Source organism: Hyperolius riggenbachi, chromosome 1 (genome assembly GCF_040937935.1).
Source record: "Hyperolius riggenbachi isolate aHypRig1 chromosome 1, aHypRig1.pri, whole genome shotgun sequence".
In the NCBI taxonomy this organism is placed as follows: domain Eukaryota; kingdom Metazoa; phylum Chordata; class Amphibia; order Anura; family Hyperoliidae; genus Hyperolius; species Hyperolius riggenbachi.
The window spans coordinates 413518922-413532141 of record NC_090646.1 but is presented as its reverse complement, the minus strand read 5'-3'; the positions used below and the strand labels follow the sequence as shown (position 1 = coordinate 413532141).

Genomic DNA, 13220 nt, shown 5'->3' with positions numbered 1-13220 from the left:
GAGAGCGGCCGTATTCCGTTCTTCTGGATGGCCAAGAAGCCAACACTGGTGCTTATGCCACCATTCATGGGTTGGCCTAATAACGGTAGCTATGATTCTAGAGCTGGAGGCTGCCTTACTTCTGCCCTCAAGGGCTAGGTGCCATTCACATGTCTTGATTGAAGGCTTCGTAGAAGACCACAATTCAGCTCTCTCAACCACCCTACTTTCCGGTGGCACAATGCACCTCCGTGTCAGGATGGCCGAGCGGTCTAAGGCGCTGCGTTCAGGTCGCAGTCTCCCCTGGAGGCGTGGGTTCAAATCCCACTTCTGACAGCGTTTGCATGGTTTTTTCACGGTTCCCCTACCTGCTAGTCTTTCACAGCCAAGAACGTTTTTTTTTTTTTTTTTTTTAACACATTTACACAACAGAGCACTGTGGCTCTATAGCTCAGGGGTTAGAGCACTGGTCTTGTAAACCAGGGGTCGTGAGTTCAAATCTCACTAGGGCCTAAGCGTTATTTCATGCGCTGTATCTTTCTTTCCTGACAACCTATTTTCTTTCACCAGCTGTCTTATCAAAAACCGCCACTGCCTCTAGGTCAACTCCCCTTACATGAAAGATCACATTACATTCAACCCTGGTCAAGGTTCACAACATTGACCCCACTTTGAGCAAAAAAAAAAAAAAAAACCTTACTGGCTCCAAGAAGACTTAGACCACATTCATAACATTCTCTTCCTAAAAAGAGAGCGGCCGTATTCCGTTCTTCTGGATGGCCAAGAAGCCAAGACTGGTGCTTATGCCACCATTCATGGGTTGGCCTAATAACGGTAGCTATGATTCTAGAGCTGGAGGCTGCCTTACTTCTGCCCTCAAGGGCTAGGTGCCATTCACATGTCTTGATTGAAGGCTTCGTAGAAGACCACAATTCAGCTCTCTCAACCACCCTACTTTCCGGTGGCACAATGCACCTCCGTGTCAGGATGGCTGAGCGGTCTAAGGCGCTGCGTTCAGGTCGCAGTCTCCCCTGGAGGCGTGGGTTCAAATCCCACTTCTGACAGCGTTTGCATGGTTTTTTCACGGTTCCCCTACCTGCTAGTCTTTCACAGCCAAGAACGTTTTTTTTTTTTTTTTTTTTAACACATTTACACAACAGAGCACTGTGGCTCTATAGCTCAGGGGTTAGAGCACTGGTCTTGTAAACCAGGGGTCGTGAGTTCAAATCTCACTAGGGCCTAAGCATTATTTCATGCGCTGTATCTTTCTTTCCTGACAACCTATTTTCTTTCACCAGCTGTCTTATCAAAAACCGCCACTGCCTCTAGGTCAACTCCCCTTACATGAAAGATCACATTACATTCAACCCTGGTCAAGGTTCACAACATTGACCCCACTTTGAGCAAAAAAAAAAAAAAAAACCTTACTGGCTCCAAGAAGACTTAGACCACATTCATAACATTCTCTTCCTAAAAAGAGAGCGGCCGTATTCCGTTCTTCTGGATGGCCAAGAAGCCAAGACTGGTGCTTATGCCACCATTCATGGGTTGGCCTAATAACGGTAGCTATGATTCTAGAGCTGGAGGCTGCCTTACTTCTGCCCTCAAGGGCTAGGTGCCATTCACATGTCTTGATTGAAGGCTTCGTAGAAGACCACAATTCAGCTCTCTCAACCACCCTACTTTCCGGTGGCACAATGCACCTCCGTGTCAGGATGGCCGAGCGGTCTAAGGCGCTGCGTTCAGGTCGCAGTCTCCCCTGGAGGCGTGGGTTCAAATCCCACTTCTGACAGCGTTTGCATGGTTTTTTCACGGTTCCCCTACCTGCTAGTCTTTCACAGCCAAGAACGTTTTTTTTTTTTTTTTTTTTAACACATTTACACAACAGAGCACTGTGGCTCTATAGCTCAGGGGTTAGAGCACTGGTCTTGTAAACCAGGGGTCGTGAGTTCAAATCTCACTAGGGCCTAAGCATTATTTCATGCGCTGTATCTTTCTTTCCTGACAACCTATTTTCTTTCACCAGCTGTCTTATCAAAAACCGCCACTGCCTCTAGGTCAACTCCCCTTACATGAAAGATCACATTACATTCAACCCTGGTCAAGGTTCACAACATTGACCCCACTTTGAGCAAAAAAAAAAAAAAAAACCTTACTGGCTCCAAGAAGACTTAGACCACATTCATAACATTCTCTTCCTAAAAAGAGAGCGGCCGTATTCCGTTCTTCTGGATGGCCAAGAAGCCAACACTGGTGCTTATGCCACCATTCATGGGTTGGCCTAATAACGGTAGCTATGATTCTAGAGCTGGAGGCTGCCTTACTTCTGCCCTCAAGGGCTAGGTGCCATTCACATGTCTTGATTGAAGGCTTCGTAGAAGACCACAATTCAGCTCTCTCAACCACCCTACTTTCCGGTGGCACAATGCACCTCCGTGTCAGGATGGCCGAGCGGTCTAAGGCGCTGCGTTCAGGTCGCAGTCTCCCCTGGAGGCGTGGGTTCAAATCCCACTTCTGACAGCGTTTGCATGGTTTTTTCACGGTTCCCCTACCTGCTAGTCTTTCACAGCCAAGAACGTTTTTTTTTTTTTTTTTTTTAACACATTTACACAACAGAGCACTGTGGCTCTATAGCTCAGGGGTTAGAGCACTGGTCTTGTAAACCAGGGGTCGTGAGTTCAAATCTCACTAGGGCCTAAGCGTTATTTCATGCGCTGTATCTTTCTTTCCTGACAACCTATTTTCTTTCACCAGCTGTCTTATCAAAAACCGCCACTGCCTCTAGGTCAACTCCCCTTACATGAAAGATCACATTACATTCAACCCTGGTCAAGGTTCACAACATTGACCCCACTTTGAGCAAAAAAAAAAAAAAAAACCTTACTGGCTCCAAGAAGACTTAGACCACATTCATAACATTCTCTTCCTAAAAAGAGAGCGGCCGTATTCCGTTCTTCTGGATGGCCAAGAAGCCAACACTGGTGCTTATGCCACCATTCATGGGTTGGCCTAATAACGGTAGCTATGATTCTAGAGCTGGAGGCTGCCTTACTTCTGCCCTCAAGGGCTAGGTGCCATTCACATGTCTTGATTTTTTAACACATTTACACAACAGAGCACTGTGGCTCTATAGCTCAGGGGTTAGAGCACTGGTCTTGTAAACCAGGGGTCGTGAGTTCAAATCTCACTAGGGCCTAAGCATTATTTCATGCGCCCCTCCCCTTACATGAAAGATCACATTACATTCAACCCTGGTCAAGGTTCACAACATTGACCCCACTTTGAGCAAAAAAAAAAAAAAAAACCTTACTGGCTCCAAGAAGACTTAGACTACATTCATAACATTCTCTTCCTAAAAAGAGAGCGGCCGTATTCCGTTCTTCTGGATGGCCAAGAAGCCAAGACTGGTGCTTATGCCACCATTCATGGGTTGGCCTAATAACGGTAGCTATGATTCTAGAGCTGGAGGCTGCCTTACTTCTGCCCTCAAGGGCTAGGTGCCATTCACATGTCTTGATTGAAGGCTTCGTAGAAGACCACAATTCAGCTCTCTCAACCACCCTACTTTCCGGTGGCACAATGCACCTCCGTGTCAGGATGGCCGAGCGGTCTAAGGCGCTGCGTTCAGGTCGCAGTCTCCCCTGGAGGCGTGGGTTCAAATCCCACTTCTGACAGCGTTTGCATGGTTTTTTCACGGTTCCCCTACCTGCTAGTCTTTCACAGCCAAGAACGTTTTTTTTTTTTTTTTTTTTAACACATTTACACAGCAGAGCACTGTGGCTCTATAGCTCAGGGGTTAGAGCACTGGTCTTGTAAACCAGGGGTCGTGAGTTCAAATCTCGCTAGGGCCTAAGCATTATTTCATGCGCTGTATCTTTCTTTCCTGACAACCTATTTTCTTTCACCAGCTGTCTTATCAAAAACCGCCACTGCCTCTAGGTCAACTCCCCTTACATGAAAGATCACATTACATTCAACCCTGGTCAAGGTTCACAACATTGACCCCACTTTGAGCAAAAAAAAAAAAAAAAACCTTACTGGCTCCAAGAAGACTTAGACCACATTCATAACATTCTCTTCCTAAAAAGAGAGCGGCCGTATTCCGTTCTTCTGGATGGCCAAGAAGCCAAGACTGGTGCTTATGCCACCATTCATGGGTTGGCCTAATAACGGTAGCTATGATTCTAGAGCTGGAGGCTGCCTTACTTCTGCCCTCAAGGGCTAGGTGCCATTCACATGTCTTGATTGAAGGCTTCGTAGAAGACCACAATTCAGCTCTCTCAACCACCCTACTTTCCGGTGGCACAATGCACCTCCGTGTCAGGATGGCCGAGCGGTCTAAGGCGCTGCGTTCAGGTCGCAGTCTCCCCTGGAGGCGTGGGTTCAAATCCCACTTCTGACAGCGTTTGCATGGTTTTTTCACGGTTCCCCTACCTGCTAGTCTTTCACAGCCAAGAACGTTTTTTTTTTTTTTTTTTTTAACACATTTACACAACAGAGCACTGTGGCTCTATAGCTCAGGGGTTAGAGCACTGGTCTTGTAAACCAGGGGTCGTGAGTTCAAATCTCACTAGGGCCTAAGCATTATTTCATGCGCTGTATCTTTCTTTCCTGACAACCTATTTTCTTTCACCAGCTGTCTTATCAAAAACCGCCACTGCCTCTAGGTCAACTCCCCTTACATGAAAGATCACATTACATTCAACCCTGGTCAAGGTTCACAACATTGACCCCACTTTGAGCAAAAAAAAAAAAAAAAACCTTACTGGCTCCAAGAAGACTTAGACCACATTCATAACATTCTCTTCCTAAAAAGAGAGCGGCCGTATTCCGTTCTTCTGGATGGCCAAGAAGCCAAGACTGGTGCTTATGCCACCATTCATGGGTTGGCCTAATAACGGTAGCTATGATTCTAGAGCTGGAGGCTGCCTTACTTCTGCCCTCAAGGGCTAGGTGCCATTCACATGTCTTGATTGAAGGCTTCGTAGAAGACCACAATTCAGCTCTCTCAACCACCCTACTTTCCGGTGGCACAATGCACCTCCGTGTCAGGATGGCCGAGCGGTCTAAGGCGCTGCGTTCAGGTCGCAGTCTCCCCTGGAGGCGTGGGTTCAAATCCCACTTCTGACAGCGTTTGCATGGTTTTTTCACGGTTCCCCTACCTGCTAGTCTTTCACAGCCAAGAACGTTTTTTTTTTTTTTTTTTTAACACATTTACACAACAGAGCACTGTGGCTCTATAGCTCAGGGTTTAGAGCACTGGTCTTGTAAACCAGGGGTCGTGAGTTCAAATCTCACTAGGGCCTAAGCATTATTTCATGCGCTGTATCTTTCTTTCCTGACAACCTATTTTCTTTCACCAGCTGTCTTATCAAAAACCGCCACTGCCTCTAGGTCAACTCCCCTTACATGAAAGATCACATTACATTCAACCCTGGTCAAGGTTCACAACATTGACCCCACTTTGAGCAAAAAAAAAAACAAAAACCTTACTGGCTCCAAGAAGACTTAGACCACATTCATAACATTCTCTTCCTAAAAAGAGAGCGGCCGTATTCCGTTCTTCTGGATGGCCAAGAAGCCAAGACTGGTGCTTATGCCACCATTCATGGGTTGGCCTAATAACGGTAGCTATGATTCTAGAGCTGGAGGCTGCCTTACTTCTGCCCTCAAGGGCTAGGTGCCATTCACATGTCTTGATTGAAGGCTTCGTAGAAGACCACAATTCAGCTCTCTCAACCACCCTACTTTCCGGTGGCACAATGCACCTCCGTGTCAGGATGGCCGAGCGGTCTAAGGCGCTGCGTTCAGGTCGCAGTCTCCCCTGGAGGCGTGGGTTCAAATCCCACTTCTGACAGCGTTTGCATGGTTTTTTCACGGTTCCCCTACCTGCTAGTCTTTCACAGCCAAGAACGTTTTTTTTTTTTTTTTTTTTTTAACACATTTACACAACAGAGCACTGTGGCTCTATAGCTCAGGGGTTAGAGCACTGGTCTTGTAAACCAGGGGTCGTGAGTTCAAATCTCACTAGGGCCTAAGCATTATTTCATGCGCTGTATCTTTCTTTCCTGACAACCTATTTTCTTTCACCAGCTGTCTTATCAAAAACCGCCACTGCCTCTAGGTCAACTCCCCTTACATGAAAGATCACATTACATTCAACCCTGGTCAAGGTTCACAACATTGACCCCACTTTGAGCAAAAAAAAAAAAAAAAACCTTACTGGCTCCAAGAAGACTTAGACCACATTCATAACATTCTCTTCCTAAAAAGAGAGCGGCCGTATTCCGTTCTTCTGGATGGCCAAGAAGCCAACACTGGTGCTTATGCCACCATTCATGGGTTGGCCTAATAACGGTAGCTATGATTCTAGAGCTGGAGGCTGCCTTACTTCTGCCCTCAAGGGCTAGGTGCCATTCACATGTCTTGATTTTTTAACACATTTACACAACAGAGCACTGTGGCTCTATAGCTCAGGGGTTAGAGCACTGGTCTTGTAAACCAGGGGTCGTGAGTTCAAATCTCACTAGGGCCTAAGCATTATTTCATGCGCTGTATCTTTCTTTCCTGACAACCTATTTTCTTTCACCAGCTGTCTTATCAAAAACCGCCACTGCCTCTAGGTCAACTCCCCTTACATGAAAGATCACATTACATTCAACCCTGGTCAAGGTTCACAACATTGACCCCACTTTGAGCAAAAAAAAAAAAAAAAACCTTACTGGCTCCAAGAAGACTTAGACCACATTCATAACATTCTCTTCCTAAAAAGAGAGCGGCCGTATTCCGTTCTTCTGGATGGCCAAGAAGCCAAGACTGGTGCTTATGCCACCATTCATGGGTTGGCCTAATAACGGTAGCTATGATTCTAGAGCTGGAGGCTGCCTTACTTCTGCCCTCAAGGGCTAGGTGCCATTCACATGTCTTGATTGAAGGCTTCGTAGAAGACCACAATTCAGCTCTCTCAACCACCCTACTTTCCGGTGGCACAATGCACCTCCGTGTCAGGATGGCCGAGCGGTCTAAGGAGCTGCGTTCAGGTCGCAGTCTCCCCTGGAGGCGTGGGTTCAAATCCCACTTCTGACAGCGTTTGCATGGTTTTTTCACGGTTCCCCTACCTGCTAGTCTTTCACAGCCAAGAACGTTTTTTTTTTTTTTTTTTTTAACACATTTACACAACAGAGCACTGTGGCTCTATAGCTCAGGGGTTAGAGCACTGGTCTTGTAAACCAGGGGTCGTGAGTTCAAATCTCACTAGGGCCTAAGCATTATTTCATGCGCTGTATCTTTCTTTCCTGACAACCTATTTTCTTTCACCAGCTGTCTTATCAAAAACCGCCACTGCCTCTAGGTCAACTCCCCTTACATGAAAGATCACATTACATTCAACCCTGGTCAAGGTTCACAACATTGACCCCACTTTGAGCAAAAAAAAAAAAAAAAACCTTACTGGCTCCAAGAAGACTTAGACCACATTCATAACATTCTCTTCCTAAAAAGAGAGCGGCCGTATTCCGTTCTTCTGGATGGCCAAGAAGCCAAGACTGGTGCTTATGCCACCATTCATGGGTTGGCCTAATAACGGTAGCTATGATTCTAGAGCTGGAGGCTGCCTTACTTCTGCCCTCAAGGGCTAGGTGCCATTCACATGTCTTGATTGAAGGCTTCGTAGAAGACCACAATTCAGCTCTCTCAACCACCCTACTTTCCGGTGGCACAATGCACCTCCGTGTCAGGATGGCCGAGCGGTCTAAGGCGCTGCGTTCAGGTCGCAGTCTCCCCTGGAGGCGTGGGTTCAAATCCCACTTCTGACAGCGTTTGCATGGTTTTTTCACGGTTCCCCTACCTGCTAGTCTTTCACAGCCAAGAACGTTTTTTTTTTTTTTTTTTTTAACACATTTACACAACAGAGCACTGTGGCTCTATAGCTCAGGGTTTAGAGCACTGGTCTTGTAAACCAGGGGTCGTGAGTTCAAATCTCACTAGGGCCTAAGCGTTATTTCATGCGCTGTATCTTTCTTTCCTGACAACCTATTTTCTTTCACCAGCTGTCTTATCAAAAACCGCCACTGCCTCTAGGTCAACTCCCCTTACATGAAAGATCACATTACATTCAACCCTGGTCAAGGTTCACAACATTGACCCCACTTTGAGCAAAAAAAAAAACAAAAACCTTACTGGCTCCAAGAAGACTTAGACCACATTCATAACATTCTCTTCCTAAAAAGAGAGCGGCCGTATTCCGTTCTTCTGGATGGCCAAGAAGCCAAGACTGGTGCTTATGCCACCATTCATGGGTTGGCCTAATAACGGTAGCTATGATTCTAGAGCTGGAGGCTGCCTTACTTCTGCCCTCAAGGGCTAGGTGCCATTCACATGTCTTGATTGAAGGCTTCGTAGAAGACCACAATTCAGCTCTCTCAACCACCCTACTTTCCGGTGGCACAATGCACCTCCGTGTCAGGATGGCCGAGCGGTCTAAGGCGCTGCGTTCAGGTCGCAGTCTCCCCTGGAGGCGTGGGTTCAAATCCCACTTCTGACAGCGTTTGCATGGTTTTTTCACGGTTCCCCTACCTGCTAGTCTTTCACAGCCAAGAACGTTTTTTTTTTTTTTTTTTTTAACACATTTACACAACAGAGCACTGTGGCTCTATAGCTCAGGGGTTAGAGCACTGGTCTTGTAAACCAGGGGTCGTGAGTTCAAATCTCACTAGGGCCTAAGCATTATTTCATGCGCTGTATCTTTCTTTCCTGACAACCTATTTTCTTTCACCAGCTGTCTTATCAAAAACCGCCACTGCCTCTAGGTCAACTCCCCTTACATGAAAGATCACATTACATTCAACCCTGGTCAAGGTTCACAACATTGACCCCACTTTGAGCAAAAAAAAAAAAAAAAACCTTACTGGCTCCAAGAAGACTTAGACCACATTCATAACATTCTCTTCCTAAAAAGAGAGCGGCCGTATTCCGTTCTTCTGGATGGCCAAGAAGCCAAGACTGGTGCTTATGCCACCATTCATGGGTTGGCCTAATAACGGTAGCTATGATTCTAGAGCTGGAGGCTGCCTTACTTCTGCCCTCAAGGGCTAGGTGCCATTCACATGTCTTGATTGAAGGCTTCGTAGAAGACCACAATTCAGCTCTCTCAACCACCCTACTTTCCGGTGGCACAATGCACCTCCGTGTCAGGATGGCCGAGCGGTCTAAGGCGCTGCGTTCAGGTCGCAGTCTCCCCTGGAGGCGTGGGTTCAAATCCCACTTCTGACAGCGTTTGCATGGTTTTTTCACGGTTCCCCTACCTGCTAGTCTTTCACAGCCAAGAACGTTTTTTTTTTTTTTTTTTTTAACACATTTACACAACAGAGCACTGTGGCTCTATAGCTCAGGGGTTAGAGCACTGGTCTTGTAAACCAGGGGTCGTGAGTTCAAATCTCACTAGGGCCTAAGCATTATTTCATGCGCTGTATCTTTCTTTCCTGACAACCTATTTTCTTTCACCAGCTGTCTTATCAAAAACCGCCACTGCCTCTAGGTCAACTCCCCTTACATGAAAGATCACATTACATTCAACCCTGGTCAAGGTTCACAACATTGACCCCACTTTGAGCAAAAAAAAAAAAAAAAACCTTACTGGCTCCAAGAAGACTTAGACCACATTCATAACATTCTCTTCCTAAAAAGAGAGCGGCCGTATTCCGTTCTTCTGGATGGCCAAGAAGCCAAGACTGATGCTTATGCCACCATTCATGGGTTGGCCTAATAACGGTAGCTATGATTCTAGAGCTGGAGGCTGCCTTACTTCTGCCCTCAAGGGCTAGGTGCCATTCACATGTCTTGATTGAAGGCTTCGTAGAAGACCACAATTCAGCTCTCTCAACCACCCTACTTTCCGGTGGCACAATGCACCTCCGTGTCAGGATGGCCGAGCGGTCTAAGGCGCTGCGTTCAGGTCGCAGTCTCCCCTGGAGGCGTGGGTTCAAATCCCACTTCTGACAGCGTTTGCATGGTTTTTTCACGGTTCCCCTACCTGCTAGTCTTTCACAGCCAAGAACGTTTTTTTTTTTTTTTTTTTTTAACACATTTACACAACAGAGCACTGTGGCTCTATAGCTCAGGGGTTAGAGCACTGGTCTTGTAAACCAGGGGTCGTGAGTTCAAATCTCACTAGGGCCTAAGCATTATTTCATGCGCTGTATCTTTCTTTCCTGACAACCTATTTTCTTTCACCAGCTGTCTTATCAAAAACCGCCACTGCCTCTAGGTCAACTCCCCTTACATGAAAGATCACATTACATTCAACCCTGGTCAAGGTTCACAACATTGACCCCACTTTGAGCAAAAAAAAAAAAAAAAACCTTACTGGCTCCAAGAAGACTTAGACCACATTCATAACATTCTCTTCCTAAAAAGAGAGCGGCCGTATTCCGTTCTTCTGGATGGCCAAGAAGCCAAGACTGGTGCTTATGCCACCATTCATGGGTTGGCCTAATAACGGTAGCTATGATTCTAGAGCTGGAGGCTGCCTTACTTCTGCCCTCAAGGGCTAGGTGCCATTCACATGTCTTGATTGAAGGCTTCGTAGAAGACCACAATTCAGCTCTCTCAACCACCCTACTTTCCGGTGGCACAATGCACCTCCGTGTCAGGATGGCCGAGCGGTCTAAGGCGCTGCGTTCAGGTCGCAGTCTCCCCTGGAGTCGTGGGTTCAAATCCCACTTCTGACAGCGTTTGCATGGTTTTTTCACGGTTCCCCTACCTGCTAGTCTTTCACAGCCAAGAACGTTTTTTTTTTTTTTTTTTTAACACATTTACACAACAGAGCACTGTGGCTCTATAGCTCAGGGGTTAGAGCACTGGTCTTGTAAACCAGGGGTCGTGAGTTCAAATCTCACTAGGGCCTAAGCATTATTTCATGCGCTGTATCTTTCTTTCCTGACAACCTATTTTCTTTCACCAGCTGTCTTATCAAAAACCGCCACTGCCTCTAGGTCAACTCCCCTTACATGAAAGATCACATTACATTCAACCCTGGTCAAGGTTCACAACATTGACCCCACTTTGAGCAAAAAAAAAAAAAAAAACCTTACTGGCTCCAAGAAGACTTAGACCACATTCATAACATTCTCTTCCTAAAAAGAGAGCGGCCGTATTCCGTTCTTCTGGATGGCCAAGAAGCCAAGACTGGTGCTTATGCCACCATTCATGGGTTGGCCTAATAACGGTAGCTATGATTCTAGAGCTGGAGGCTGCCTTACTTCTGCCCTCAAGGGCTAGGTGCCATTCACATGTCTTGATTGAAGGCTTCGTAGAAGACCACAATTCAGCTCTCTCAACCACCCTACTTTCCGGTGGCACAATGCACCTCCGTGTCAGGATGGCCGAGCGGTCTAAGGCGCTGCGTTCAGGTCGCAGTCTCCCCTGGAGTCGTGGGTTCAAATCCCACTTCTGACAGCGTTTGCATGGTTTTTTCACGGTTCCCCTACCTGCTAGTCTTTCACAGCCAAGAACGTTTTTTTTTTTTTTTTTTTTAACACATTTACACAACAGAGCATTGTGGCTCTATAGCTCAGGGGTTAGAGCACTGGTCTTGTAAACCAGGGGTCGTGAGTTCAAATCTCACTAGGGCCTAAGCATTATTTCATGCGCTGTATCTTTCTTTCCTGACAACCTATTTTCTTTCACCAGCTGTCTTATCAAAAACCGCCACTGCCTCTAGGTCAACTCCCCTTACATGAAAGATCACATTACATTCAACCCTGGTCAAGGTTCACAACATTGACCCCACTTTGAGCAAAAAAAAAAAAAAAAACCTTACTGGCTCCAAGAAGACTTAGACCACATTCATAACATTCTCTTCCTAAAAAGAGAGCGGCCGTATTCCGTTCTTCTGGATGGCCAAGAAGCCAAGACTGGTGCTTATGCCACCATTCATGGGTTGGCCTAATAACGGTAGCTATGATTCTAGAGCTGGAGGCTGCCTTACTTCTGCCCTCAAGGGCTAGGTGCCATTCACATGTCTTGATTGAAGGCTTCGTAGAAGACCACAATTCAGCTCTCTCAACCACCCTACTTTCCGGTGGCACAATGCACCTCCGTGTCAGGATGGCCGAGCGGTCTAAGGCGCTGCGTTCAGGTCGCAGTCTCCCCTGGAGGCGTGGGTTCAAATCCCACTTCTGACAGCGTTTGCATGGTTTTTTCACGGTTCCCCTACCTGCTAGTCTTTCACAGCCAAGAACGTTTTTTTTTTTTTTTTTTTTTAACACATTTACACAACAGAGCACTGTGGCTCTATAGCTCAGGGGTTAGAGCACTGGTCTTGTAAACCAGGGGTCGTGAGTTCAAATCTCACTAGGGCCTAAGCATTATTTCATGCGCTGTATCTTTCTTTCCTGACAACCTATTTTCTTTCACCAGCTGTCTTATCAAAAACCGCCACTGCCTCTAGGTCAACTCCCCTTACATGAAAGATCACATTACATTCAACCCTGGTCAAGGTTCACAACATTGACCCCACTTTGAGCAAAAAAAAAAAAAAAAACCTTACTGGCTCCAAGAAGACTTAGACCACATTCATAACATTCTCTTCCTAAAAAGAGAGCGGCCGTATTCCGTTCTTCTGGATGGCCAAGAAGCCAAGACTGGTGCTTATGCCACCATTCATGGGTTGGCCTAATAACGGTAGCTATGATTCTAGAGCTGGAGGCTGCCTTACTTCTGCCCTCAAGGGCTAGGTGCCATTCACATGTCTTGATTGAAGGCTTCGTAGAAGACCACAATTCAGCTCTCTCAACCACCCTACTTTCCGGTGGCACAATGCACCTCCGTGTCAGGATGGCCGAGCGGTCTAAGGCGCTGCGTTCAGGTCGCAGTCTCCCCTGGAGGCGTGGGTTCAAATCCCACTTCTGACAGCGTTTGCATGGTTTTTTCACGGTTCCCCTACCTGCTAGTCTTTCACAGCCAAGAACGTTTTTTTTTTTTTTTTTTTTAACACATTTACACAACAGAGCACTGTGGCTCTATAGCTCAGGGGTTAGAGCACTGGTCTTGTAAACCAGGGTTCGTGAGTTCAAATCTCACTAGGGCCTAAGCATTATTTCATGCGCTGTATCTTTCTTTCCTGACAACCTATTTTCTTTCACCAGCTGTCTTATCAAAAACCGCCACTGCCTCTAGGTCAACTCCCCTTACATGAAAGATCACATTACATTCAACCCTGGTCAAGGTTCACAACATTGACC

The 13220-nt window shown here is 46.5% G+C and overlaps 31 non-coding genes across 31 annotated transcripts; all 31 read left to right on the top strand.

The window, feature by feature from the left end:
• Nucleotides 1–232: 232 nt before the first annotated feature.
• Nucleotides 233–315, top strand: TRNAL-CAG (transfer RNA leucine (anticodon CAG)). Its single transcript has one exon. It is a non-coding gene; the product is annotated as a tRNA-Leu (tRNA).
• Nucleotides 316–419: 104 nt separating this feature from the next.
• TRNAT-UGU (transfer RNA threonine (anticodon UGU)) lies at nucleotides 420–492 on the top strand. The gene has a single exon. It is a non-coding gene; the product is annotated as a tRNA-Thr (tRNA).
• Nucleotides 493–960: 468 nt separating this feature from the next.
• TRNAL-CAG (transfer RNA leucine (anticodon CAG)) lies at nucleotides 961–1043 on the top strand. The gene has a single exon. It is a non-coding gene; the product is annotated as a tRNA-Leu (tRNA).
• A 104-nt stretch (nucleotides 1044–1147) lies between these two features.
• On the top strand, nucleotides 1148–1220 carry TRNAT-UGU (transfer RNA threonine (anticodon UGU)). Its single transcript has one exon. It is a non-coding gene; the product is annotated as a tRNA-Thr (tRNA).
• Nucleotides 1221–1688: 468 nt separating this feature from the next.
• Nucleotides 1689–1771, top strand: TRNAL-CAG (transfer RNA leucine (anticodon CAG)). The gene has a single exon. It is a non-coding gene; the product is annotated as a tRNA-Leu (tRNA).
• Nucleotides 1772–1875: 104 nt separating this feature from the next.
• TRNAT-UGU (transfer RNA threonine (anticodon UGU)) lies at nucleotides 1876–1948 on the top strand. The gene has a single exon. It is a non-coding gene; the product is annotated as a tRNA-Thr (tRNA).
• Nucleotides 1949–2416: 468 nt separating this feature from the next.
• TRNAL-CAG (transfer RNA leucine (anticodon CAG)) lies at nucleotides 2417–2499 on the top strand. The gene has a single exon. It is a non-coding gene; the product is annotated as a tRNA-Leu (tRNA).
• Nucleotides 2500–2603: 104 nt separating this feature from the next.
• Nucleotides 2604–2676, top strand: TRNAT-UGU (transfer RNA threonine (anticodon UGU)). Its single transcript has one exon. It is a non-coding gene; the product is annotated as a tRNA-Thr (tRNA).
• Nucleotides 2677–3102: 426 nt separating this feature from the next.
• TRNAT-UGU (transfer RNA threonine (anticodon UGU)) lies at nucleotides 3103–3175 on the top strand. The gene has a single exon. It is a non-coding gene; the product is annotated as a tRNA-Thr (tRNA).
• A 395-nt stretch (nucleotides 3176–3570) lies between these two features.
• TRNAL-CAG (transfer RNA leucine (anticodon CAG)) lies at nucleotides 3571–3653 on the top strand. Its single transcript has one exon. It is a non-coding gene; the product is annotated as a tRNA-Leu (tRNA).
• A 645-nt stretch (nucleotides 3654–4298) lies between these two features.
• TRNAL-CAG (transfer RNA leucine (anticodon CAG)) lies at nucleotides 4299–4381 on the top strand. Its single transcript has one exon. It is a non-coding gene; the product is annotated as a tRNA-Leu (tRNA).
• A 104-nt stretch (nucleotides 4382–4485) lies between these two features.
• On the top strand, nucleotides 4486–4558 carry TRNAT-UGU (transfer RNA threonine (anticodon UGU)). Its single transcript has one exon. It is a non-coding gene; the product is annotated as a tRNA-Thr (tRNA).
• Nucleotides 4559–5026: 468 nt separating this feature from the next.
• Nucleotides 5027–5109, top strand: TRNAL-CAG (transfer RNA leucine (anticodon CAG)). The gene has a single exon. It is a non-coding gene; the product is annotated as a tRNA-Leu (tRNA).
• Nucleotides 5110–5753: 644 nt separating this feature from the next.
• Nucleotides 5754–5836, top strand: TRNAL-CAG (transfer RNA leucine (anticodon CAG)). The gene has a single exon. It is a non-coding gene; the product is annotated as a tRNA-Leu (tRNA).
• Nucleotides 5837–5942: 106 nt separating this feature from the next.
• Nucleotides 5943–6015, top strand: TRNAT-UGU (transfer RNA threonine (anticodon UGU)). Its single transcript has one exon. It is a non-coding gene; the product is annotated as a tRNA-Thr (tRNA).
• Nucleotides 6016–6441: 426 nt separating this feature from the next.
• Nucleotides 6442–6514, top strand: TRNAT-UGU (transfer RNA threonine (anticodon UGU)). The gene has a single exon. It is a non-coding gene; the product is annotated as a tRNA-Thr (tRNA).
• A 655-nt stretch (nucleotides 6515–7169) lies between these two features.
• TRNAT-UGU (transfer RNA threonine (anticodon UGU)) lies at nucleotides 7170–7242 on the top strand. The gene has a single exon. It is a non-coding gene; the product is annotated as a tRNA-Thr (tRNA).
• A 468-nt stretch (nucleotides 7243–7710) lies between these two features.
• Nucleotides 7711–7793, top strand: TRNAL-CAG (transfer RNA leucine (anticodon CAG)). The gene has a single exon. It is a non-coding gene; the product is annotated as a tRNA-Leu (tRNA).
• Nucleotides 7794–8438: 645 nt separating this feature from the next.
• On the top strand, nucleotides 8439–8521 carry TRNAL-CAG (transfer RNA leucine (anticodon CAG)). The gene has a single exon. It is a non-coding gene; the product is annotated as a tRNA-Leu (tRNA).
• Nucleotides 8522–8625: 104 nt separating this feature from the next.
• On the top strand, nucleotides 8626–8698 carry TRNAT-UGU (transfer RNA threonine (anticodon UGU)). Its single transcript has one exon. It is a non-coding gene; the product is annotated as a tRNA-Thr (tRNA).
• Nucleotides 8699–9166: 468 nt separating this feature from the next.
• TRNAL-CAG (transfer RNA leucine (anticodon CAG)) lies at nucleotides 9167–9249 on the top strand. The gene has a single exon. It is a non-coding gene; the product is annotated as a tRNA-Leu (tRNA).
• Nucleotides 9250–9353: 104 nt separating this feature from the next.
• Nucleotides 9354–9426, top strand: TRNAT-UGU (transfer RNA threonine (anticodon UGU)). Its single transcript has one exon. It is a non-coding gene; the product is annotated as a tRNA-Thr (tRNA).
• A 468-nt stretch (nucleotides 9427–9894) lies between these two features.
• On the top strand, nucleotides 9895–9977 carry TRNAL-CAG (transfer RNA leucine (anticodon CAG)). Its single transcript has one exon. It is a non-coding gene; the product is annotated as a tRNA-Leu (tRNA).
• A 105-nt stretch (nucleotides 9978–10082) lies between these two features.
• TRNAT-UGU (transfer RNA threonine (anticodon UGU)) lies at nucleotides 10083–10155 on the top strand. Its single transcript has one exon. It is a non-coding gene; the product is annotated as a tRNA-Thr (tRNA).
• A 468-nt stretch (nucleotides 10156–10623) lies between these two features.
• On the top strand, nucleotides 10624–10706 carry TRNAL-CAG (transfer RNA leucine (anticodon CAG)). The gene has a single exon. It is a non-coding gene; the product is annotated as a tRNA-Leu (tRNA).
• A 103-nt stretch (nucleotides 10707–10809) lies between these two features.
• Nucleotides 10810–10882, top strand: TRNAT-UGU (transfer RNA threonine (anticodon UGU)). The gene has a single exon. It is a non-coding gene; the product is annotated as a tRNA-Thr (tRNA).
• A 468-nt stretch (nucleotides 10883–11350) lies between these two features.
• Nucleotides 11351–11433, top strand: TRNAL-CAG (transfer RNA leucine (anticodon CAG)). Its single transcript has one exon. It is a non-coding gene; the product is annotated as a tRNA-Leu (tRNA).
• Nucleotides 11434–11537: 104 nt separating this feature from the next.
• On the top strand, nucleotides 11538–11610 carry TRNAT-UGU (transfer RNA threonine (anticodon UGU)). The gene has a single exon. It is a non-coding gene; the product is annotated as a tRNA-Thr (tRNA).
• A 468-nt stretch (nucleotides 11611–12078) lies between these two features.
• On the top strand, nucleotides 12079–12161 carry TRNAL-CAG (transfer RNA leucine (anticodon CAG)). The gene has a single exon. It is a non-coding gene; the product is annotated as a tRNA-Leu (tRNA).
• Nucleotides 12162–12266: 105 nt separating this feature from the next.
• Nucleotides 12267–12339, top strand: TRNAT-UGU (transfer RNA threonine (anticodon UGU)). Its single transcript has one exon. It is a non-coding gene; the product is annotated as a tRNA-Thr (tRNA).
• A 468-nt stretch (nucleotides 12340–12807) lies between these two features.
• Nucleotides 12808–12890, top strand: TRNAL-CAG (transfer RNA leucine (anticodon CAG)). The gene has a single exon. It is a non-coding gene; the product is annotated as a tRNA-Leu (tRNA).
• The last annotated feature ends 330 nt before the right edge of the window (nucleotides 12891–13220 follow it).